The sequence below is a fragment of the Vombatus ursinus genome, unplaced genomic scaffold, assembly GCF_900497805.2.
Source record: "Vombatus ursinus unplaced genomic scaffold, bare-nosed wombat genome assembly UNPS02014789.1, whole genome shotgun sequence".
NCBI classification, from domain to species: domain Eukaryota; kingdom Metazoa; phylum Chordata; class Mammalia; order Diprotodontia; family Vombatidae; genus Vombatus; species Vombatus ursinus.
Window position 1 is genome coordinate 2,495,023 of NW_020954567.1, and position 24,586 is coordinate 2,519,608.

The window sequence follows — 24,586 nt, forward strand, 5'->3', positions numbered from 1 at the left end:
CGTGTAAGCTGCAGCTGCAGAGGCCAAAACATACATCTGTACTCAAGGAGTATTCATTGTTTTAGTATTAGGGGGCAATCCTGTGATTTTCTTCTCTTACTTGCTGGACAATTACAATAATAGGACATAGTGTGGAGGAGTTGAAATGCCTAAAGATAAAGGTTAAAAATAAATGAGAGCTGTAATGAATATATCTAGTCACCAGATGGCAATAGGTGGTTTTTCACTTTTCTTTGTTTCTGAAAAGTCACATTGACTATTTTCTGTCCCCTGAGTAGGCTTTTGCTAAAACCATTCTCTATGCTTCAAATGTCTTCAGACTCCCTTTTTGCTAGTCTAGTCCTTCCCTAGCCTTCTAAAGCCCTACTTAAGTAATACTTTCTCCATATAATTCAATCTAAACTGACATGAATTTATGAAGTACCTACTATGTGCCAGGCACTGGGCTACGTGCTAAAGACACAAAAACAAAACAGAAACAAAAACAAAAAAATGGAGATGCGTGGAAGAATGCATCTGGCTCCCATTGGTAACTGCCTTCTCCCTTGGACCTCACTTAACATTTTGTTCTAAACATCTCTCATGCACTTATCATGTAATACAGTTATCTATTTGTGTCTCATTCAGGAGTAAATGTTTAACAACCAGCTCTCTGAAGAAACACACTTATGACACACCTTTAACTTTAATCTGCTTTATTAACATTTTCTCTATCACTTTCTTGCATCTAGATAATGAACCAACCAATATATTGAGTCCTGATTTGCATAATTTTCAAAATTCTGAGGTGTAAGTGATCACACTGAAAATTCAACAACCAGTTTTTTTTAATCAGGTTCAAGCTGGCTCCAGCATGCTTTTCCATGTCCCTACTAAACTATAAGCATGATGAGGACATCTTTTAAAAAATAATAAATTTGTGTATTTATTTTACATGGATTTGTAATCTGTCCCTCCCACTACCTCTCCCAATGAGCCAGAAAAAAAAAACCCTCTCATATGAACATGTATACTTCAGCAAAAGAAATTCTAATATTGGCTTTGCCCCCAAATTTATATTTCTCACTACATTTTAAGTTCATCACCTCTCTGATGGGAAGTGACCTATGAGTTTAATCTTCAGTCTCTAGACTTGTGGTTTATCATTTCATTGATTAGAATTCTAATGCTTTCCCCTATTTTTCTCTACAAAATTGTTATCATTGTATAAATTATTCTCCTAGTTCCATTCACTCTGCATCAGTTCATAGAAGTCTTCCCAGTTTCCTCTGAAATTCTCCATTTTGTAATTTCCTGTGGCATGATAATATTCCACTACAGTCATATGCCACAATTTGTTTATCTATTTCCCAGTAGGAGAACAGTTAGGATAGTCTTCTATATATATATCAGGTGCTTAATAATTGCTTTTTATTGGGACCATCCTTGGCATGTGGGCAGCATAATATGTAATAATGAGAGTAGGGTAGGCTGAGAGGTCAGAAATGAGATTCCTCAGTTTGAATCCCATCTTTGCCAGTTATTAGTTAGACACACCAATAACTGGAAATAGGTATTGGTCTGAGTCAGCAAGACCTCCTGATTCGGGGTGATCTGCCCTTGCCCTGTTTTTTTTTTAAACTAATTTACCCATGCCTTCTGGAGTCACTATACATGTATAGCCTCAGGGCATGGTCACTTCCAACTTTTACTTCCTAACGTCCAGCTCTAATCACTTTCATCCAAAGTTATCACTGGAGTCACAAGTGCTTTTCCTCTGCCACCCTTCCTGGTGATCTCCTCATCATGGTTCATCTCAGCCCTACCCTGTCTTTATCTTTATCTTCCTCTGCCTCTGGGGAGCATTCTGTAATCTTTGGTTTATTGTCAACAAACTTTTCCTCTTACACTTTTTATAGCTACTAAATTCAGTTAGAACTTGCCTTTCTTCTAAGGATACAACCCTTTTCTCTTTGCCAATGCAGGCTGCTCACTTTCTAGGCTTCACTAAACAATTCACTGGGCCAAGAGAAGTTGTTATGCTCCTTGTTTCCCAATGGCACTTCCAGACAGCACTTATATAACCACCAACATCCCTTTAAACTTCATGCCAGCTAATTATATCTCCACTGGCCCTTGCCATTGTCATTTACTAACCACCTGGATAGTCTACAATCTTTCTCAAAAACTTTGACTTCAAGTTCCTCCCTTTCTCCTGATATTTCTGAAGAGTTCAATATTCAACAATTCAATTAAAAATGAATTGAAATGAATTACATTATTGAATTTCAGTATGCCTATTAGTGACCAAACACCCTGACCTTTCATTTTCTTAATCCCCTCAACTCCTTTGCCATCACTTTACTGCAGGCACACGTATCAAAGGCCTCACTGTCCCCTGAAATTGCTCAAACTCCAAGATCTTGAGTGCTGAAGCTTCATTTCCTCATAATAATCTCCTATTTTCCCATCTGTCCTACACAACTTATCATGGTTGGACAATAAAAAAATTAGGGAGTGGATGCCAACATTTGACAAGCATGCCATCTTTGCCTTCCAATTTCCTGCAGCCCTGTCCTACCCTCTCTTGCCTTTGCATATTTGCAGGAACTGCCCAATATTCCTAGAATGGACCCTCCCTGTGCCTCTGTCTAGTGAAAATTTTTTTCTTACTTTAATAAGTTAGTTCAGGAGGCTACATTCTCCATGAAAACTTATCAAATGACATTTGTTAGAAGTGATTTCATCCTTTATAAAATGCTCATGTGATTGTTTGATCCCCTATATGCACTAACTTGTATTATAAATGTCTGTGTGTATGTGTGTGTGTGTGTGTTTTGTTCTCCCTGCTGGATTCCAATGTTTAACACAGTGCCTGGCACATAGTAGGAACTTTATAAATATTTATTGATTGTAAATTCCTTGAAAGAGGAATTGTGCTATTAAAAAAATCTCTGTATTCTTATTGCCTAATAGTATCTTGTACATAAAGGCAGCTAGATAGTGCAGTGGATAGAGTGCCAGTCCTGGAGTCAGAAAGATGAGTCTTCCTAAGTTCAAATCTGGTCTTAGAAACTTATTATCTGTGTGACCCTGGGCAATTCACTTCATCCTGTTTACCTCGGTTTCCTCATGTAGAAAATGAGCTGGAGAAGGAAATGGTAAACCACTGTAGTATTTTCACCAAGAAAATTCCAAATGGGGTTACGAAGAATCAAAAATAATGGAAAAAACTGAACAATGAATCTTGCACACATAATCTAAAAATTGTTATTTCATCAATCCTGAGAGTTCTGTGTGGGCTTTTCAAAGTCAGATTAGCAATTACTCAACAACTTACACCCTTAAAAAGTGATTACTTTTCTGGGAGCCCTGAGAGATTAATTGTCCTGCCTAGGGCCACAGAGCTAGTATGGATCAAGGTAGGATTTGAACATAGTGTCATCTAGACTACCAAGTCAGTTCTTTATCCTAATGGCATATTGCTTCTCACCTTGTATACAGTAGGCATTCAATAAATGTGTCTTGAATTTAATTTTTTGGCTAGGGAAAACTTAAAATGTTGGTGAAAGCTTTGGGAGCCTGGTATGTTTTTGAATACATCTGTAAGTCCATTTCAAATATACCAGACTTTCAGGAAGCCATAGAATACTTAATTCATAGTGAGTACGTGTGTGTCTTTCTCTCTTGCCAAGTCTATTCAGGGCAAAGAAGCAGACTTCAGTGCTGTCAAAGTGATCAGTATGGCTCACCAGGGGCCATCTTAGCGATCGTTACAGATCGCCACATGGTCAATAGGTCTGTGGCAATCTAGACTGATGATAGAGACTGGCCCCAGCAAACTGGCTCAGCCCTGCTGTCAAAGGCAGACAGGAGGGCAGACACCTCGAGTCTATGTTCACTTCCAATTCACCTTTCTTCCCCAAAGGATTAAGTTTCCCGCCTGCTGTTTGGCTCCTGTTTGTACCTGTGACTACTAGATGGAGACAGAGCAGTTCAGGTTCAATAGTTCTTGCCTGCCTGCATATCATTTTAATTTACATTGAACTTGGCAACAGACAAAGGGCCCATAATATAAAAGCACTAATGTGCTTAACGACTGTTAAAATGCACTTAACATTCCACATTCAACACGTAAAGGTTGGGCGAACAACTGTTGCCAAGCCCAGTCATCAGATCAGTGAAGATTATCCTGCTTTTAAGGCTGGTGTGATGCTGCCTTGATAACAGCGAAACCATACATACCATGGAATGGTGCCCAGCCTTCATCCTTCCTTCAGTACATGCTTCTAAGGACAATCTCCAGGAAGCTTTGTTTAGGTTAAACTCTTCTGCCAATCTTGATGGGACTTGATATTTCAGTAACATCCCCTTTCCAAATTTCTTTAGCTTTGCCATGGTTTATCTCTTTAATCTTCAGAGCAATAAGGAGGAAGCAGGTCCATTTCAGATGCTGAAGAAATCGAGACAGCCAGGGAGAAAAAGTGATTTGCTCAGAGTTTCAAAGAGCCCAAGGAATGGGACAGATGTCACCGACAAATAGCAAGAGCTAGGTAGAAATGGTCACTGGAAAATAACCTGGAACTCCACAGAGTTGCTCTGTGGCAGGGTCTAAATCCTGAGCAGCTCATTAAAAATTGCCGGTAACACCCCAAGGAGCTTTCATTCTGTCCTAATTCTTTGAACAGCTGTTTGTGTGTAGGGAGGTGCTGTTATGAATGCAAGGAAGAAAGGATTCTCCATGCAAGGAGAAATCTTTCCCTAAGTGAGTACAGATTCTGTCATGCAGGGGTCTGAGAATGTCCTTGGACATTTCTCTCTAGGTAGAATGATGACTTTCTGTACTCACTACAATGATTGGTATGTAATAAGTGCTTAACAAATGCTCATTGATTGATTGAATGTTAGAGTCAGAATATAAGGAATTGTACACACAAATAGGGTGTGCCTTAAGAATCTGGAACAAAGTAAAAGAAAAAAAATTATTTGAATTTGTAGCTGATGAAAATTTATATAAAAGTATTAGGAATAGCCAGCTATAAAAAAGAAAAAAAGAAAGATCACAAAGAAGAAAGAAAGAAAGAAAGAAAGAAAGAAAGAAAGAAAGAAAGAAAGAAAGAAAGAAAGAAAGAAAGAAAGAAAGGAAGGAAGGAAGAAAGAAAGAAAGGAAGAAAGAAAGAAAGGAAGGAAGGAAGGAAGAAAGAAAGAAAGAAAGAAAGGAAGGAAGGAAGAAAGAAAGAAAGAAAGAAAGAAAGAAAGAAAGAAAGAAAGAAAAAAAGGAAGGAAGGAAGAAAGAAACTACCATGAATTGACTATAGTGTAAAAAAAAAAGCATTAACAAGACTTTTAATATAAGGGGAAAATGTCATAAAAGATGATGTGACAATAGGTTATGACCCTAGTTAAGTGACCATGGACAGGTCATATCACATCTCTGAGTCTCAGTTACTTTATTTTTAAAATGGAAATAGTCATACCTAGCATTCCTACCTTAAAAGGTTGTTATTAAAAGCAAACAAAATAATGGATTCAATGCACTCTGTAAACCTAAAAATGTTGTATAAATGTCAGATGTTATTATTAAGTTGCTTATTCACTTATTCAATAAAAATTTATTAAATTGCTATTTTGTAAAATGTCCTATCCTGAGTCCACTGGGAGATAAAAAAAGATAAATAAATAAAATGTAGTCCCTATGCTCAAGGATGTTAAAATAGAAGTGATAAGATATATATATATATATATATGTATATTTACATGTATATATATACACATATGTGTGTGTGTGTGTGTGTGTGTGTGTATGGAGAGAGAGAGAGAGAGATTGATATAACACTAATTTCAATATGATTAATACATAAGAAGAGTTCAAAATGTTATGAGATTCAATGAGGCAGGGATCACTCCAGTAGGGGAATATTTAAACAACATACAGCCTTTGAGCTGTACTTTAAAGGTAGGATGGCAATCAGCAGAGGAGGGGGCATTCTAATTGTAGGAAATAATGTGAGCAAAGATGTGGAGGAGGGAAAGTGCAGGACCTATTTGAGAGATGGCAAGTAGGTAAAATTGGCTGGAACACCGAGTGCAATAAGGATAGAAATAGGATATAAGTTTGAAGGGTTATCAGTGGTAGCTTTTGGCAGGCTTTGAATACCAGACTAAGGAGTTTGGACTATAGTTGGTAGGCAATAGGTAGCCATAGAAGGCTCATAACAGGGGAATGGTGTGTACATCAGGAAGTTCGCTCTGGCAGTGATGTTCAGGATAGATTAGAAGGGAGAAAGTTTAGGCAAAGGGCAACAAGTATACCTTCCTCTTAGTTAAGGTTGTTGGTAAGACTAGGGTACCTTTTGAAAACTTAGCAAGTGGACACCAATTTGAAGTATTATTTAGGTAAAATAAACTGACCTACTCTGAATTATATATGGGCTACACATTATAAATTCCCCCTAGCTTTGAGACACCTTGTGGGTCAGGATCCACTCAGAATCACAGCTTGTGAACCCCTACTTGTTTAATTTTACTAAGCTAACCAAAGGTCACATTAGTTTAAAGCCAAAGACGTTTAATCACATAGCCATAATAGCAAAGTAAATGCCAAGAAAAGTCCTCCCTATTCCCCTATGCATAGGATGTACACTTTCCCACATGTTACCATACTACAGGTGGTTCAGGGAGATATGCATAGGAAACATAGGATTATATGGAATTGAAAGGGACCTTAGAGGTCAGAGTCTATTCCCCTCATTTTATAGGCAAAGAAATTGAGGCACAAAGATGTTGTCACTTGCCCAAGATCACAAGGATATTAAATGATGGAGCTGGAGCCAGGATTGAAACCATGTGTTCCTGACTCCACATTCATTAATCTATCTACTATACTATGCCCTTGAAGCCCTAGTGAGAAGATTCTTTCTAAACCCAATAATGACTCTAGGTGCCATGCAAGTCAATTCAAGTACAAGAATAAAAAGGGCACTGGTCAAGCTAGAAACTTTTGACCTACTTCCCATACTGTAGCCCAAATCCCAGAAGTCTCAAAGGACAACATTAAGTCATGTCATTTTTGAGTGAGTGATCTAATCAATTAAGAAAGCTATTTTCCAAAACTTAGCCAAGAAGAACAGGGTGTTTACTAGTATCTCCTCAAAAAATGATGACCAATTGATTATATTTTAATGTGTGTGCATAAGATAATCTCAACCTTAGAGAAGAATGAGTCTGTCTAGTGTCTAGAAAAAGGAACAGAGATAAATATGATTTTGTCAATGTGTTTTCCACATTGTCCTGGGGAGAGGGTGATCTGATTCTATCCACTGCAACTGGTTCTTTAAGCCAATATATCTCTAGAGTAGAGAAACTATTTGAGCTTGAAGGGAATATCCCTTAAGAATATCTAACTCTCTTTGCTCACTAAGTAACCTTTTGATTCTGTTGTAATTTGGTCTCCTGAGTAGAATTATCCATCCTCCATAAGGAGATGTCCCATGGAGATGACTGCCTGATGCCAGTTTCATCTTACATTGATACTTTTTCTTATTAGTCAATCTCTTACGAGTTTAGTTAGCATGAATCCACTCCCCTGAACTGGGTCATATTCGGGTGGGATTGATGAGTTTATAGTTTATCTGAAAAAAAATGGGGTTTTAGTGGTCTGCAAGTTCAAATATGGCAAGTTTTTAAACTGTTGTTTCTGTTTCTATGGTTGCAATTACTGTGCATAGTTTCTCTCATTTTATTAACTTCACTCTGCATCAGTTTACAGAAATCTTCTCATTCCTCTCTGTGATGTGGCAGAGAAGATAGCTACTCTGATCTTAAGCTGCTTTAAGAGAACCATAGATTCTAGGATTTAGGAGGTGATAGTCTCACTGGAATCTGGCCTGACCATAGCAGGAGTATTCTTTTGAGTATAAGATACCACAGTTTAGGAAGGACTTTGATGATCTGGAGAGGGTCCAGAGGAGCGCAACCAGAGGATGGGAACTAGATGATTGAAGATCCTTGAATTCAAGTTAGGTAATCAAAAAGCATTTATTAAGCACTTATTGCAAGTCAGGTACTGTGCTAAGTTATGATGATACAAAGAAAGTTGAAAACGTGGTCCTGTCCTTAAGAATCTCAGATAATAAAGAAGGAGAGATAGCATGAAAACAATTCTGCAACATAAGATATGTACAGTATAAATGGAAGGTAATTTCAAATCCAGTCACATTTTCATTGAACCACATTGCCTCCATCTTAGATCAACTTACTAAAGTCAATAGTGACCACTTTAAATGACTAACCTTGTCCATAAACTAGAGAGTACAAATGAATAGTGATAATAGCTGATATTTCTACAGATCTCTTAGGTTTGAAAAGTGCTCTACGTTCATTACCTTATTTGACCTTTAAAACAATTCTGGGAGATGTGCTATGGCTATTAATATAACCATTTTGTAGATGAAGAAGCTTGGGCTTGGAGGTTATGTCACTTACCAGTTACACAGTTAGAAAGTGCTGGATAGAGACAGGATCCAAACCCAAGTCTTACATCACTCCAAGCCCAGCCTTCTTGCTTCCATGCCCATTCACCACCACAGAAATGAAAGACAGAAAGGTAGTGGACAGAGTGATGGAAATGGACATATCCCCAAAATCAGATCCACTAATTTACCCCTCAAATACTGATCTATGTCACCAGGATGTGGATAAGCTATTGGTTTCAGAGTGGATTTAGGATGGAATGTACCATTTGAACTTTTCCAGTGGTCTGGAATACTAAATACTGCCTGGTCTTGTCAATGAAGAATTCTGACACTGCTGACAAGAGTCCCCAGCAACCATCCTTACATGCCTTGTTGGTTTGGCTTTTTATGATAGATGATATGACATACAGTCCGCAGGGTTGTTGGTACCTGCTCTGTAAATGATTCTAGTATCACAGCTGAAGGCAAAGTGACCAGCTCTCTATCCTAGTTGGGGATTTTGATGTTTGTTTTTCAAGTATGGTGATCAGTGATTTATGGTGGGAAGAAAGTATATATAGGCTTCCATCTGCATCACAACAGAGACTCTCTCACCCAGCTAGTTGCTAAGTGATTCTAATGCTGCCTTACCAGAACTAGGTAAGGGTTATCACCCTGGTTAATCCAAACGTTCAATTTCTCCATTGAGATAGGGCCTCCCTAGTGACCTGGAAGACACCTCATTGGATTGAGGTGGTGACCTTTTATTTCCAGTTTAAAGTAATATCTTTCAGCCTTTCTTGGAGATGTTCTTGTCTGTGAACTAATTAAGTTTGTTTCATGGATGATTTATTTATAAAGATGGTGCTAGGCAAACCCTAAACTTCAATTCTCAAGCCTGGTAGTTAGGAGGAAAACTCTGTCTTTCCTCCATCCTTTAGGTCAGATTCCAATTAGTTTTCTTGTTCGAGACTTGGAGAAACTAGCTACCCCCACTGATCTATCTGAAATAGAACTGCTTCTGTTGGGGAGACTAGGTGTGTTACACAGAATTCTCCCTGGAGCAGAGGGAGGGATACTCCCAGGACATTCCATCCTGAGACTTTACTGACCTGCTTTCAGAGTGGAGCTAAAATTCATCAGTCATATTTCATAAGAAAGAATGTTTGCCAAGTAGTAATTGTTTAGAATTCGTCTAACAATTTATTAAGTACTTACTCTGGGCCTGAATGACATAGTGCTCTGCACACAGCACAGTAAGTGAATGAATGAATAATTGAAATACAATATTGTCCTCATATAGCTTACAGTCTGGTGGCAAATTTTAGGGTAAATTATTTTTTACATATAAATTTATATTTAATACTATTTTTATGTATGATAAACTATATACACAATTTTCATGCTATCTTTTATTTTTATATCACCCTCAATTCCACATATAACCCTCTATTCCCTTATCTCCCCAGGGATCCAGAGTATAAGGGAGGTTTTCAGCTCCCCTCACCCAAAGGAGTGAGGTGGCATAGTGGATAGAGCAGTGGACCTGGAGTCTGGAAGATCTTAGTTCAAATCCATCTATACGCATATATTAGCTGCAGAACCTTGGATGAGTCACTTAAATTGTCTGCCTTAGTTCCTTCATGTGTAAAATGAGAAAAATTATAGCACCTACCTCCCAGGATGCATTTCAGAACTTGAGAGTTGATAACATGTCAAGCTAGGAGCCACTTTGTGGGACATCCTTGAAGTAAGGAGGAGAGAGTTTTTCTCCCCTTCCTCTCCCATATATATCAGTCATGCAGCTTTGAAAAGGGACTACTTACTGGACCAGAAGACCCTGCAGGCAGTAAAGAACAGAAACAAACATGCCAGACAGACATGAGTACAGAGAAACAGTTACCTAAAGGAGGAAGAAGTTTCAAGAAATAGGACCCTTGTAAGTGAGTCAGCTATGGAAAAGAATAGCATATGGGAACCCAACTGAACGGAGATACCATATCCAATGGGAACTATTTAAAAACTTTATAAAGACAGAAGATCTATCAGTGCCTTTAGTACCAGGAGTTATAAATTGCCTTTTTTACATATGTATCTCACATGTGTGCCTCACTATCATTATATTCTAAGAATGCGACCACTCTTTCCATAGATGTTATGTGTATTTATTGGAGATATCTCAAGTACTAATGGGCAGCACAGTGGTGGGGGCTTATGAGTAACCATTAGGTATATCAAGTACAAGTTGGAAAAATATCCCAGAATGAGTTCAACCCTGTAACAAAGATTTTAAGAACAAGAAAGGCGATGGAGGTGGGAGAGTCAGTTCAGGAAAAGCAACCAACAAATCAACCAAATCTAACAGTATATAAAAATATCATATACCCATCTCTATAAAGAAGGGAGGGAGGTATATTTTCTCAACTTTTCTCTGTGGTCAAGTTTTCTAGTCATTATAGTTTCACAGCATTCTGGTTCATTTTTATTGTTGTTCTTGTTGTTCTTTCATTTACATCATAGTCATTGTGTATTCTTTTCCTGGATTTGCTTTCTTCTTTCTGTATCAGTTCACTTAAGTTTTCCCATGCCTCTCTGAAATCTTCCTATTCATTATTTCTTATGACATAGCAACATTCTGTTACATTCGTAGACCAAAATTGGCTTAGTCATTCTCCAATCTATGTGTATTTAATTTGTTTCTAATTCCTTATTATATGGTCAATTTTAAAGAGAATGTAGATCACTACATATCTTCTAGTATCAATGTATTGAATGGAATATTTGACCTCTTTGACGGACAAGGACACAGGGACCCTTTATCTTTAGGTAATCAACTTAGAATCATTGATGCTGAGAGTTGGGAATCCAAGATAATTTTGTCTGATCTCATATAGAGATGAATATCTAAATAATCCAGAATATTTATGAATGCTTTTTTGTTTAAAGGAAATTTCAGAGCACAAAAATTCTGTGTCATCTATTAATAGTTCCTCCAGTTCCACCCTAATAATTAAGTTCTGTTTTACATAGAACTGTAATCTTTTTAATTGTACCCAATAGCACCTAATTATTCTCTAATCACCTTGCGTATGTTAGTCTTATGTCCCGAATTAAAGTATAAGCTCATTGAGGATGAGGGCCATGCCTTATTGGGTTTTTTTTTGTAATTCCCATAGCACCTAATAGTATAGACACATTGTACAAACTCATTAAATATTCATAGATAAATTGATTTTTTTAAGCATAGTTGGTATTCAACAGTCTGTGAAGCAAGAAGAACTGTGGTTCAGCTAATGCTTTATATTCTATTGCATTTCTATGAATGGCATACCTTTAGGAAAAGATGACATGAGTGTTTACCATAAGGCATCACTGTTATTAATGGCTGAACCTGGAAACCATTTGGGGTTTGGAAAATATCTCAGATACCTTTTCAGATTCAAGAGGCTTAGTAAAACAAGATATATCACTCCACATCCTCTCTAGTTCTCAAATTGGCATGGTTTTCAAGGGTCATGTAATTGGTACTTTTCTGATTTATTTACCCTTAACTTATCTCAATGTTACTTTGTAAGACATAATAGCTGTCCAAAAAGCAACACGAGCTTTTGAAAAAAGCTTTTTAAAGTTCTCTTGACCTTAAAACCAGGAAGTGATGTATTGTCAAATAAAAACCAAATTGGCAAAAAAAAAAAAAGACTTGGATTGAATAAAAACAAAAACACTTGGGTGGCAGAAGCGGATTATGAACTTTGAGATTCTCTCCCTAAATGTCATATCTCAGAAAGCACTGGGAAGTTGCCGTACAGAAAATATCTGATGCATGCCTTTTCTATTCTAGCTGAGTCGACAATTGGTCAAAAATTGTTAAGTATTTACTTTATGTAAGCCCTTATACTATATAGTAGGGATGCAAAGATAGGAACTCAGGATAAACTCACAAAATCTTTACAATGCATAATCTAAACTAATCTCCAGAACCTTATAATTGTTATTGCTGTTGTTCAATAGTGTCCAACTCTTTGTGACTCCGTGAACCATACTGTCCATGGCATTTTCTTAGCAAAGATATTGGAGTGGTTTCCAGTAGATTAAGGCAAACAGCTTAAGTGACTTGCCCAGGGTCACATAACTAGTAAGTGTCTGAAGCCAGATTTGAACTCAAATCTTCCTGACTTCAGGGCCAGCACTGTATCCACTGAGCACCTAGCTTCCTCAACCTTATAATTATGAATCTTATAATCTATAATCTCAAGAACCTTATAATCTTTGAAGGAAGGATTTGTATATATATGGAGGGATATAGATACTTGGATATATTTGAAGAGGGAGACATCAATGTCAGTTGATAAGGATGGTGTCAGGACAGACTTGATGCAGGAGGTGACCTAACTTGACTTTGAAGGAACTTAAACAAAGAGATGGCTAATAGAAGTTTATTTAAGGGACGGTGATCTATGTGAACAAAGGAATAGAATTAAAAGAGGGAATAATAAGAGAAGTGTGATAGTCAAATTTGGCTGGAACATAGAATATTTTAAGGGAAGTAATGTGAGATAGAGTTGGATGATAAGTTGGAATTAGACTATGCCAAATCTCAAATGCTTCTCTGAGGAGTTCATACCTTATTCAGTGGTTTTTGAGTAGAGAAATGACATAATCATAGTGGGATACTGGATGGACTACTTGAGTTGCAGTGTGGACAGATTGTTGGGGTTTATTCCTAGAAACAGAAAATACAACATTAGCCTAAGCAGGAAGAATGAATATCTGAATTAGGATGCTTTCACTGCTGGTGTGGAGGAAGGAGCTAGCATCTGAGGAAGAGTGGAAATGGCCTTCGGGTAAGAATAAACTTAATTACGTACTCCAAAAAACTAAATCTGCTCTTTTATTTAATTCTACTGGCTTCTAAAATTCAGTGTTCTCCAGGAAGCTCTCTTCCAAAAGATGTAAGCCAATTCCCTTTTACCTGGTTTATGCATACATCTCTGGGACCTCCACCTTCACTATCTTTCCCATAGAGTGAACTGGCCCTCCTTCTTGTATATAAGTTGACATGCTTATTTATTTCCCATGACTTTTCAATGCTTATTCAATTTCCTGTATATGTTTTGGATACATCCACATCTCTCTCATCAGTCTTAGATTGTAAGCTCTCAGAAGTAAGGATCCATTTGATTAATATACTATTTCATAGCATGGCACTTTAAAGAGACAGTTGCTTGAATACTCAATGATGATGATGATGATGATGACAGTGATGATGAAGAAAAAAGATTGCACTGATAATTTATGGCAGCTGGCATGGTCAAAATACTGGACAAATAAGCAAAAAGCCCGGGTTTTTGGCCCCGAATGCAACTTCCTATTTATGTGACCTTGCCAATTATGCAATTGCTCTCAGCCTCAGTTTCTATATGTGTAAAAATGGAGGGGTGAAGGGGTAAATAACAAAAGTCTCTCTTACTACCTTCCATGGTTGTTGGTAGGATCAAATGAGAGAACAGAGGTAATGTACTTTGAAAAAAAAATGTAAAGAACTGTACTATAAGGGAGTATGATGATGGAGATATAACTTAAATAACTCAGATTTATTTTTCACCTTATTTCTATTCTTTCTTTCCTTTCTTCCTTCATTCCTTCCTTCACTCACTTATCTATAGCTATATAGCTATTATATCTATCTTTCTTTCATTTATTTATTTATTTTTTTTAAGATTAGGTCTTCCTATCTTGCCTAGGCTGGAAGTTAGACAGCCATTCAGAGTTCAATCCTCCTGGTAATCAGCATGAAAACTTTGACCTCCTCTTGTTCCTACAAGGCCTGATTTATTCCTCCATAGGAAGTCTCATCTCCCCTTTTTTCCTGCTTCCCAATTCTGGGAGTTCATCATATTGGTGGAGACTGTACAGCTCTACTACAGCTAACAATGTCAGAGTTTAAGTGATTCACCAGCCTCAAGCTCTCTTAGTAGCAGAGACACAGGTGTGTGCTACTATGGCCACTACATTTTATATTATAATGTGATTTCTTTACAAGATTTCACTTAATTCTAGTACTTTTTCTCTATTATTTCCAATTTATCCCGTATATAGTCATTAGTACAGAGCTGTTTGCATATCGTCTCCCCTATTAGATGGCAAAGTCTTTAAGAGCAGAGACTGTCTTTTATTTTCCTTTGTATTCCTGGTGCTTGGCACATAGTAGGCCCTTAATAATTGTTTATTAACTGAATGATTGTGAGATGGGTTGTGCAAGTATTATTGCATCATTTTACATGAGCAAACAGGTTCTGAGATGATAAATGACTTCTCAATGGTCATGTAGCTAATAAAGTATCTGAAGCAAGATTTCAACCCAGAACTCTTGAGTTCAGGTCCAGTTCTCTTGACACCAGACTACTTTACCTCTTGAGAGCTGTGATTACATCTGTCAAATACACCAAGTACTCCCTTTGCAATTATAAAAATTGTAACCCCTCTATGCCTTAGCAGACAGTTTTAGGACTTGCTATGTTTAAGAAGATTCATTGCCCAGAAGCCAACATTAAGATGAGCTTCCATGACCTTAGATAATCCTGGTTCTTGAGTGGCATATATCCAGTCCATCATTAGGCCTTAACAGTTGGATCAACAATATCTACTTCATTGGCACAGTCTTGAAGAAACCTGGAGTCGGCCAAAATGGTGGAGTAAAAGCAGTGACTTGTTTGAGCTCTCTCCCAAACCCCTCCAAAAACCTGTAAAAAATGGCTCTTAACAAATACTAAAGCAGCAGAACCCACAACAAGACAGAGTGAAACAAATTTCCAGCCCAAGACAATCTGGATATTTGATCTGAAAGGTATATCATGCCAGGCAGGGAGAGGAATGACGTTCGGCATGGGTGTGCAGGCAAAACAGGCCTCAGTGAACCTGAAGCGTGCCTCAGAGGACTGAATCACAGGAGGCTGTGGCAGTTTCCAGACTTCTCAACCCACAAATGCCAAAGACAACTTAGAAAGTCAGTAGGAAAAGTCTGTGACTGTGGTGAGAGAGAAGCTTGGTCCTAGCCCCAGGCCCTGAGTGCAGCCCTGGGATGGCAGCTGCTCCCAGAGCTTCTGGCCCACAGACTGAGGGGGAATCGAGTGGCTGATCAGAGGGGGACTGCAGGGATCTCTTTGCTGGTGCTAAGGAAGGATTCTCTTGCTTTGCCTGTGCTTGAATCTGGGTCACAGTTCTGGGTGGCAATCCTGGGGTGAGGAGGAGTGCTGGTGTGGTGGAACTCGTAGTGGTGGTGGAGAGGAAATCCTCAGTGGAGAGGAAATCCTCCTCACAGTTCCAAGGCAGAAAAACATGCTTGTGGTCACTCAAAGACCAGAACACTGGCCAGGAAAGGAGTAAACACTTCACCCTTGATTGTATCTTGGAAGAATTAAAAATTTACAGGTCCCTAGAAGTATCTCTGAAAACAGCTGCACTAAACCCCCAAAGCTTTGGACAGTACATTCTCCACACTGGAAGCAGACCCCTACCTTAATGAAGAGTTTAAAACTCAAGTAATTGGATGGGATCCTGAGCAAACTGTACAAAAAAAAGGTCAGACCATAGAATCTTTCTTTGGTGACAAAGATCAAAACATACAACCAGAAGAAGACAACAAAGTCAAAGCTCCTACATCCAAAGCCTCCAAGAAAAACATGAATTGGTCCCGGGCCATGGGGAAGAGATCAAAAAGGATTTTGAGAAGCAAGTAAGAGAAGTAGAAGAAAAACTGGGAAGAGAAATGAGAGTGATGCAAGAAAATCATGAAAAACAAATCAACAGCTTGCTAAAGGAGACCCAAAAAATACTGAAGAAACTAACACATTAAAAATAGCCTAACCCAAATGGCAAAAGAGGTCCAAAAAGCCAATGAGGAGAAGAATGCCTTAAAAAGCAAAACTGGCCAAATAGAAAAGGAAGTCCAAAAGCTTACTGAAGAAAATACTTCCTTAAAAATTAGAATGGAGCAATTGGAAGCTAGTGACTTTATGAGAAATCAAGACATTGTAAAACAAATTCAAAAGAATGAAACAATAGAAAACAAGGTGATATATCTCATTGGAAAAACAACTGACCTGGAAAATAGATTCAGGAGAGAGAATTTAAAAATTATTGGACTATCTGAAAGCCATGATCAAAAAAAGAACCAAGACATCATCTTTCAAGAAATTATTCAGGAAAACTGCCCTGATATTTTAGAACCAGAGGGCAAAATAGAAATTGAAAGAATCCACCCATCTCCTCCTGAAAGAGATCCCCAAAGGAAAACTCCTAGGAATATTGTAGCCAAATTCCAGAGTTCTCAGGTCAAGGAGAAAATATTACAAGCATCCAGAAAGAAACAATTCAAGTATTGTGGAAACACAATCAGGATAACACAAGATTTAGCTGCTTCTACATTAAGGGACCACAGGGCATGGAATATAATATTCTGGAGGGCAAAGGAGATAAGATTACAACCAAGAATGACCTACATAGCAAAACTGAGTATAATCCTTCAGGGGAAAAAATGGTCATTCAGTGAAATAGAGGACTTTCAAGCATTCTTGATGAAAAGACCAGAGCTGAATATAAAATTTGACTTTCAAATACAAAACTCAAGTGCAACATGAAGAGGTAAACAGGAAAGAGAAATCATAAGAGACTTATTAAGGCTGAACTGTTTACATTCCTGAATGGAAAGATGATATTTGTAACTCTTAAGACTTTTGTCAGTATTAAGGTAGTTGGAGGGAAAGAATTATATGTATATATATATATATAGAGAGAGAGAGAGAGAGAGAAAGAGAGAGAGAGAGAGACAGATAGATAGATAGAGGGCACAGTGTGAGTTGAAGATAAAGGGGTCATATCTGGAGAATAAAATTAAGGGGTGAGAGAGGATTACACTAGGAGAAGGAGAAAGGGAGGGGTAGAATGATGTAAATTATCTCACAAAAAAAAAAAACAGAAAAGAAAAGGCTATGCCAGTGGAGCGGAAACAAGGGAAGGTGAGAGGGAATGAGTGAATCTTATTCTCATAGGATTTGACTTACGGAGGTAATAACTTACACACTCAATTGGGTATGGAAATCTGTCTTACCCTCCAGGAAAATGGAGGGGGGAGGGGACAAGAGCGTAGGGGTACGATAGAGAGGAGGGCAGATTGGGAAGGGGGGTAACCAGAACAGGAGGGACAGGGTCAAAAGAAAGAATAGAATAAATGGGGGGATAACATTAAGGGAAATAGAGTTAGTTTTTCACAGCATGTTTACTGTGGAAGTGTTTTGCATAACTGCACATGTGTACCCTATGTTGAGTTGCTTGTCTTTTCAGTGAGGGTGGGTGGGGAGGGAGGAAGGAAGAAAATTTGGAACCCAAAGTTTTAAAAACACATGTTTAAAAAAATGTTTTCACATGCAACTGGGAAATAAGAAATACAGGAAATGGGATACAGAAATCTATCCTGCCATACGGGAAAATAGAAGGGGAATGGGATAAGAGAAGGGGGGGAGAGATAGAAGGTAAGGCAGACTAGGAAGGGGTATTCAGAATGCATGCCATCTTGGGGTACTGGGAGGGGCGAGATGGGACAAAAATGTGGAACTCAAAATCTTGTGGAAGTAAATGTTGAAAACAAAAAATAAATAAATTTATTAATAATAAAAAAAGAAAATAGATCCAGGAGAGATAATTTTAAAATTATTGGACTATATGAAAGCCATGATCAAAAAAAGAACCTAGACATCATCTTTCATGAAATTATCAAGGAAAACTGCCCTGATATTTTAGAATCACAGGGAAAAATAGGAATTGAAAGAATCCACTGATCACTTCCTGGAAGAGATCCCCAAAGAAAAACTCCTAAGAATACAGTAGCCAAATTCCAGAATTCCCAGGTGGAGGAGAAAATATTGCAAGCAAAGATAAATAAACAATTCAAGTATTGTGGAAACATAATCAAGATAACATGAGATTTACCAGCTTCTACATTAAGAGTCCAGAGGGCTTGGAATATAATATTCCAGAGGGCAAAGGAGATAGGATTACAGCCAAGAATCACCTACCCAGAAAAACTGAGAAATATACTTCAGGGGGAAAAAATGATCATTCAGTGAAGTAGAGGACTTTCAAGCATTCTTGATGAAAAGACCAGAGCTGAATAGAAAATTTGACTTTCAAATACAAGACTCAAGTGAAACATGAAGAGATAAATAGGAAAGAAAAATCAGAAGAGACTTATTGGGAGATTGGGGGAGGGGAAAGCAAACACTTCTAAGGAGGGACAGGGTCAAAAGAGAGAATAGAATAAATGGGGAGTGGGATAAGATTAAGAGAAATATACTTAGTTTTCCACAGCATGACTACTATGGAAGTATTTTCCATGATTACATATGTATAACCTGTATTGAGTTGCTTGCCTTCTCAATGAGGGTGGGTGGGGAGGAAGGAAGGGAGAAAATTTGGAACCCAAAGTTTTAAAAACACGTTTAAAAAAATGGTTTTCACATGCAATTGGTAAATAAGAAATACAGGCAATGGGGTATAGAAATCTATCCTGCCCTACAGGAAAATTGAAGGGGAAGGGGATAAGAGAAGGGGGGAGAGATAGAAGGGGGGTCAGATTAGGGGAAGGGGTATTCAGAATGCATGCCATCTTGGGGTGGGGGAGTGACGAGATGGGGAGAAAATTTGAAACTCAAAATCTTGTGGAAGTAAATATTGAAAACTAAAGATAAACAAATTAATAAAAAGTAGAAATAAAAGAATCCTAGAGTCATCTCTTAGTCATGATCAAGTTTCCAGAAATAGAACTGTCATGAAGGAACCAATATAAATTAGAGGAACATTGGTTTTCATGAAAAAGAGAAAAAAAATTTTGCATTTCTTTCATATTGTACTTAGTCTCCCAGTCCAAAGAAAACTATAGGGGTTGGTTGTCCTCTCTGAGATGTGGGACTTTGAAGGCCCTATCTTTATTGGCTTTTCTAGAACCCTTCCCCCAGTATTATCCACCATAACTTTGGGCCCAAGTCCCTGCTAAGTCAGGGTCCTTGGCCATGTAATGGTTTGGTGATGAGTCTTTGGCTTCTATTCTAAGTAAATCTTCAAGATTTAACAAGAGCTACTTCCTAGTATAGCTGATGAAAATTTCTAGAAAAAAGGAGAAAAGTTATCTCTGAGTGGGTACTTTCTTTGCTTGAGGGAAAAAAAAATAGATAAATCAGGTGATTACTGGATATGTTAATTAATTGTCTTATGACTCCACTCACCATTCCCATAACTTCCCACACCAAAATATCCTCCCTGGTTACTACTCTCTTATCTGTGTTCCCTTTCTCCATTAGAATATAAGTTTCTTCAGGGCAGAGACAGTTTTGATTGTTTAAAAATTTGTTTCACTTAACCTCTGTCTGTCTCAGTTTTCTCATCTATAACATGGGAATGATAATAGCCTCAATATCCCAGGATTGTCATGAGGATCAAGTGAGACAGTATTTTAAAGCACCTAGCACCATGCCTGGCATATAGTAGGTGATATATAAATGTTCTTGTATCCACAGTACTTAGCATACTTCATGGAACATAGTGGTTAATAAATGCTTCTTCATTCATTGATTTATCTTTATTGATTTAATAGCAAGTACAACTCTCATTAACATGGGACTCTCTCATTAACAATTTGCAAAAATGTTTCATATGCATTTTCTCATTATAACAATAATGATTAAAATACTATTAATCTCTAGCACTTATGTTGTGAAAGTGCTTTATGTAGGTTTTCTTGTTTGGTCCATACAACAATCCTGTGAGGTAGCTGCTTTTATCACCTCCATTTTACAGATAATGAAACTGAGGCATACAAAGGCTAAGCAACTTGTCTGAGGGTCACACAGCTAGTAAATATCTGAGCCCAAATTTGAACTCGGGTCTTTCTGACACTAGGTCCAGCCCTCTATCAACTGAGTCACTTAGCTATGGTGTTTCCTCAAGGCAACTGTGTGAGATAAATGCCAGAGGTATTATTATTGACTAATGTGCTTAACATATGCAGGTTGCAGAGGGTTAGGCTAAGTAGGCATCATCATTGCATGGTTCTGCTATGAGATGTCTGTCTGAGACAGCTTCTTATTCTGATTTTGGCTAACTTGATTGACCAAAATTCTTGCAGGGTCTGGACATCCCCAACACAGCTGTTCATGCCTGAATTTCCTGAATAATGGAACCAAGAACTGGTCTGACACAACTGCACAAAAAGAGAAATTACCTTAAAGAAAAAAGCCCTGATCCAAGAAGTCCATGTGTTAGGCCTGTGGTAACCTAGCAATCACAGTATTAGCAGCCAGAAAGCTTTCCTTGTGGAGGGGGAGTTAATGGATTTAGATTATTTGTGGTTATCTGGATTTCAGATTGACACCATAAATATTCAAACTCTGAACTCAGCTGGATGTAGCTGCCACTGACTTTTGTATGACCTAGCTGGAAACTTTAAATCAGCTGTCTCCTTGACTTTCAAGGGAATGAAATCCTCCAAACCCACTAGATAGCATCTCCTTTGTGTTTTATTACCTCCAAAGGACCTCAGTTCAGGATAGACTATAACTACAACCGTCCTTTCAAATGCCAAGTCTGGTTGGGATTGCTAAATCATTAAGGGCTCCAAATGGGAATAAGGGTGTCCTAGATTGTGGGGACAAACAGAGGTTTATTATATAAAATGCTTATGATTAATATAGAAAGAAGAACCTGAAGGAACACCATATGTAGTTATTATTAATGGACTGACAGAGATCTCTATCAATGGCTCTCTCTGCTCTGTAGATATTACTAGGGTCCCTTTTCCCCCTATTTTCTTCTGACATTCATTTATCTTTGGGAGATAGATTTATAGGACTTCTCTATGGATACCGGAGACATTGTGTTCCTGGCGTGTGGAACACTGCTTACTGCTGTTGTATTTGCCAGTCAGAACCAGTGAAAGATGTCCTGTTAGAAACAGGGCACATTCCTTTTGACTCTAGCCCACCTTAGAAATAAAGGAGGAAGGATCATGGTGGTTATCTGCAAATAGGGATGGAAGAGGTCCTGTTAGAAATGAGGCATGTTCGAGACTCAAGCCCACCTGAGAGGTGGAGGAAGAAGGAGCATGCGGATGTCTGTACATGGCGGATGTCTGCACATCGAGGCAGGAGGGTCCCTCTTTTCAGGGACTGGGGATCCCTTCATTCACAACAGGCTCCCTCTTGCCCCTTGTGACAAATAGTTCTGAAGGTTTGACAACGACAAATCCATCATTAGGATTGGGCCCCGCTCCGTCTCTCTGTCAACGTAACAGATGTGGCAGCAGCCACAATGTCAATAAAGGTTATGTCCTGCTCCAGAGAAAAAAGGACCAAAACACCATTTAAGTAATTGCTTGGTGGAAAAATCAGACCATCCTTCTAGCCAGGCAATAGCATTATCAGGGAACCTCTACATGTGAGCTGTTTTTCCCCTTCCTTTTCCTGATGAGTTGAAAGGTATTGTCAGGGGAAGAAATGTGAGCCTATTATGAAAGGAAAGGGCAGGGCACGTACCATCCCAAGCAGTGACTTCAGGGCTTCTTCCTAGTGTCCTGAAATCAACTGGGGTGCAACAATGGGTCCAGACAGGAATTTCCATGTGTGCTGGCTCAGGGCAAAATTGGGTGGTGTTGACTTTAGAACTGCCCACTTCCCATGTCTGTACCTTCTTTCTTTCTTGGGATGCAGGGGGAGAGTTTTCCTTCCCCTCCCACCTCAGGTGCCCCAACTGGCTCATATTCTATTCCTGACAATAAAACCTGCTTTCAGGAAAGGATCTGATACATGCATTCAAGGCTCTGATGGCAAAGTTTCATGTTTGAAGGAGCAGGTGGTGGAAGATTTTGGGAATGATAGGCATAATGAACTTTCCTGAAATCATACTTCAGAATAATAATAACAACAACAATAATAATAGCATTTATATAGCACTTTAAGGTGTTACAAAACACTTTATAAATGTTATCTCATTTGATCCTTACAACCACCCTGTGAGGGGTGCTATTATTATCTTTGTTTCACAAATGAGGAAATTGAGGCAGGAGAGATTAAATGACTTGCCCAGAGTCACACAGCTAATATGTGAGGCAGGATTTGAACTTAAGTCTTCCTGCCTCCAAGTCCAGAGCTATACAACCTAGCTGCCATCTCTTCTTCCAAGACCAGCCTTGGTCCCCCACAACTAGACCATGACTTCCTGACCCTTCATGTAATCTCTTGGCCTGGAACTTAGTTTCTCATTGGGCCTTGTGACCTGTCTCAGGCATCCCAAACACCATTATTCTTGATATATCCTCAGCTTGGTAGACTCACTCTCCTTTCCTGGGTCCAGTCAGGGTATCTCTGTGACTTCTGATTTCTGTGCTAACCCTACTTCCCGAGCTATGGAAAGCAAGCCTTATTCTGCCTGAGTCCCACCCTCTGGACTCTACTGCCTCCGTCATGGTGGGTCTGGATACTCTTGTTCTACTAGAATGTTTCAGTCATACTCTAGCCCATAGATTAGCAAACCATCATCATTTGTAGATAAAAAGTCAACATTCTTCTATAGCCACTAGAGTATTCCAAACTCAGATTTTTTTTAATGGTAAGAGAAGTTTATCAAGAAGCCAATAGCAGTGTTTATTACAGGAAACTAAGGAAAAGAGATGGTCTTGTTACCAGACGATAGCTGTAATGCTGATATTAGAGGCAGCTAAGTGACTCAGTGGGTAGAACATTGGGGCTGGAGTTAAAAAGACCTGAGTTCAAATATTGCCTCAGATACTTGCTAGGTGTGTGACCTTTGACAAGTCATTTTATCTATCTGCCTTAGTGTCCTCAACATAAAATGGGGATAAAAACAGTACCAACCTCACATGGTTGTTGTGTCTCAAAATGAGATATTTGCAAAGTGCCTGCCACAAAGTAGGTACTATATAATTACTCATTTCTCTTCCTTTGGTGGACATGTTAGTGACTTGACAAAATGGATCAAATATTGTCTGTGAAGAAAGCCTAATGCTTTGCCTTGCTGGCATGGCTTCACGTAGAGGCTATCATTTGCTATACAAATTATGGAAACATTTCCATAATTGTCATCTTTTGGGCTTCACCAAATATCAGAGAGAAGAGAGCCAGGAATCCAAGCTGAAGATCAATACCATTCAGGAGAGTTCTGTACTCTAGGCTCTGATGAAGAAGGGGGAAAGAGACAAACTTCTTGGTTGGCCACATTTCTCTAGTCTGTACCCACTGCCTCTGCCAGTACCAGAAAGGCTATAAATGGATCTAGCCTCTGTACAAGCCTGGGCCTCCCTGGCTGGAGAAAAGACTTTGTGCTCTTTTTCAGGAACAATGGATTTTTATAGGAAGTATTCCTAAAATACTCAAGCTAATAGAACCTGATTATACAAGGAGATATTAGAGTAAAGAGACTACCCCTTATGCTGTAAGGCCACTACTCTGTACTACTCAAGCAGGAGGGTCCCTTGAGGAAGGCATTCATGAGCATGGCCTTAGTGTTACATCCTAATTCTTGTTCTCTTTTATGGGCATATGTGTAGGGGAGGGGAGGAAATGAAGAGGGTGATATGGAGACAGATACCTCTGAGATTTCTATGAGAGAGACACTGAAGCAAAACTTATTGGGGAAAGGTTAGAACCCAAGGCCTTACTTGTCCCAGGAACTTATAGGGTTCAGAGGAAAGAAACCATGCCAGAAGCTATAGCTACCGTATCTGCTCCAGAAACAGCATCACCTGGAAGGAGTTAGGCACCCATTGATGACCCTACCCTGCCCCCAAAGTGTCATCACTATAAGAAGGCCTTCTTAAGGCTTTTAAGATGTTATTTGTTCTCCATACCTGGTAGATTCTGCTATTTTCTCATTTTTTCCCCTTGGAGTGATCCACACACTTGGAGTGAAAACACAGATAGGCTGGGTCAAAGTTTGGGGAACCTGAGGCCCGGGAGGCCCAGGTGGAGATGTCCTCTGAATATTCAATGTCCATCTTCTCCTTGAGTGAGGCAGCCATAAATGAAGTGGTAGCCACTGACACCTTCTGGGCATTCACAATGGTTATAACTTTGGGAAACAACAATAGC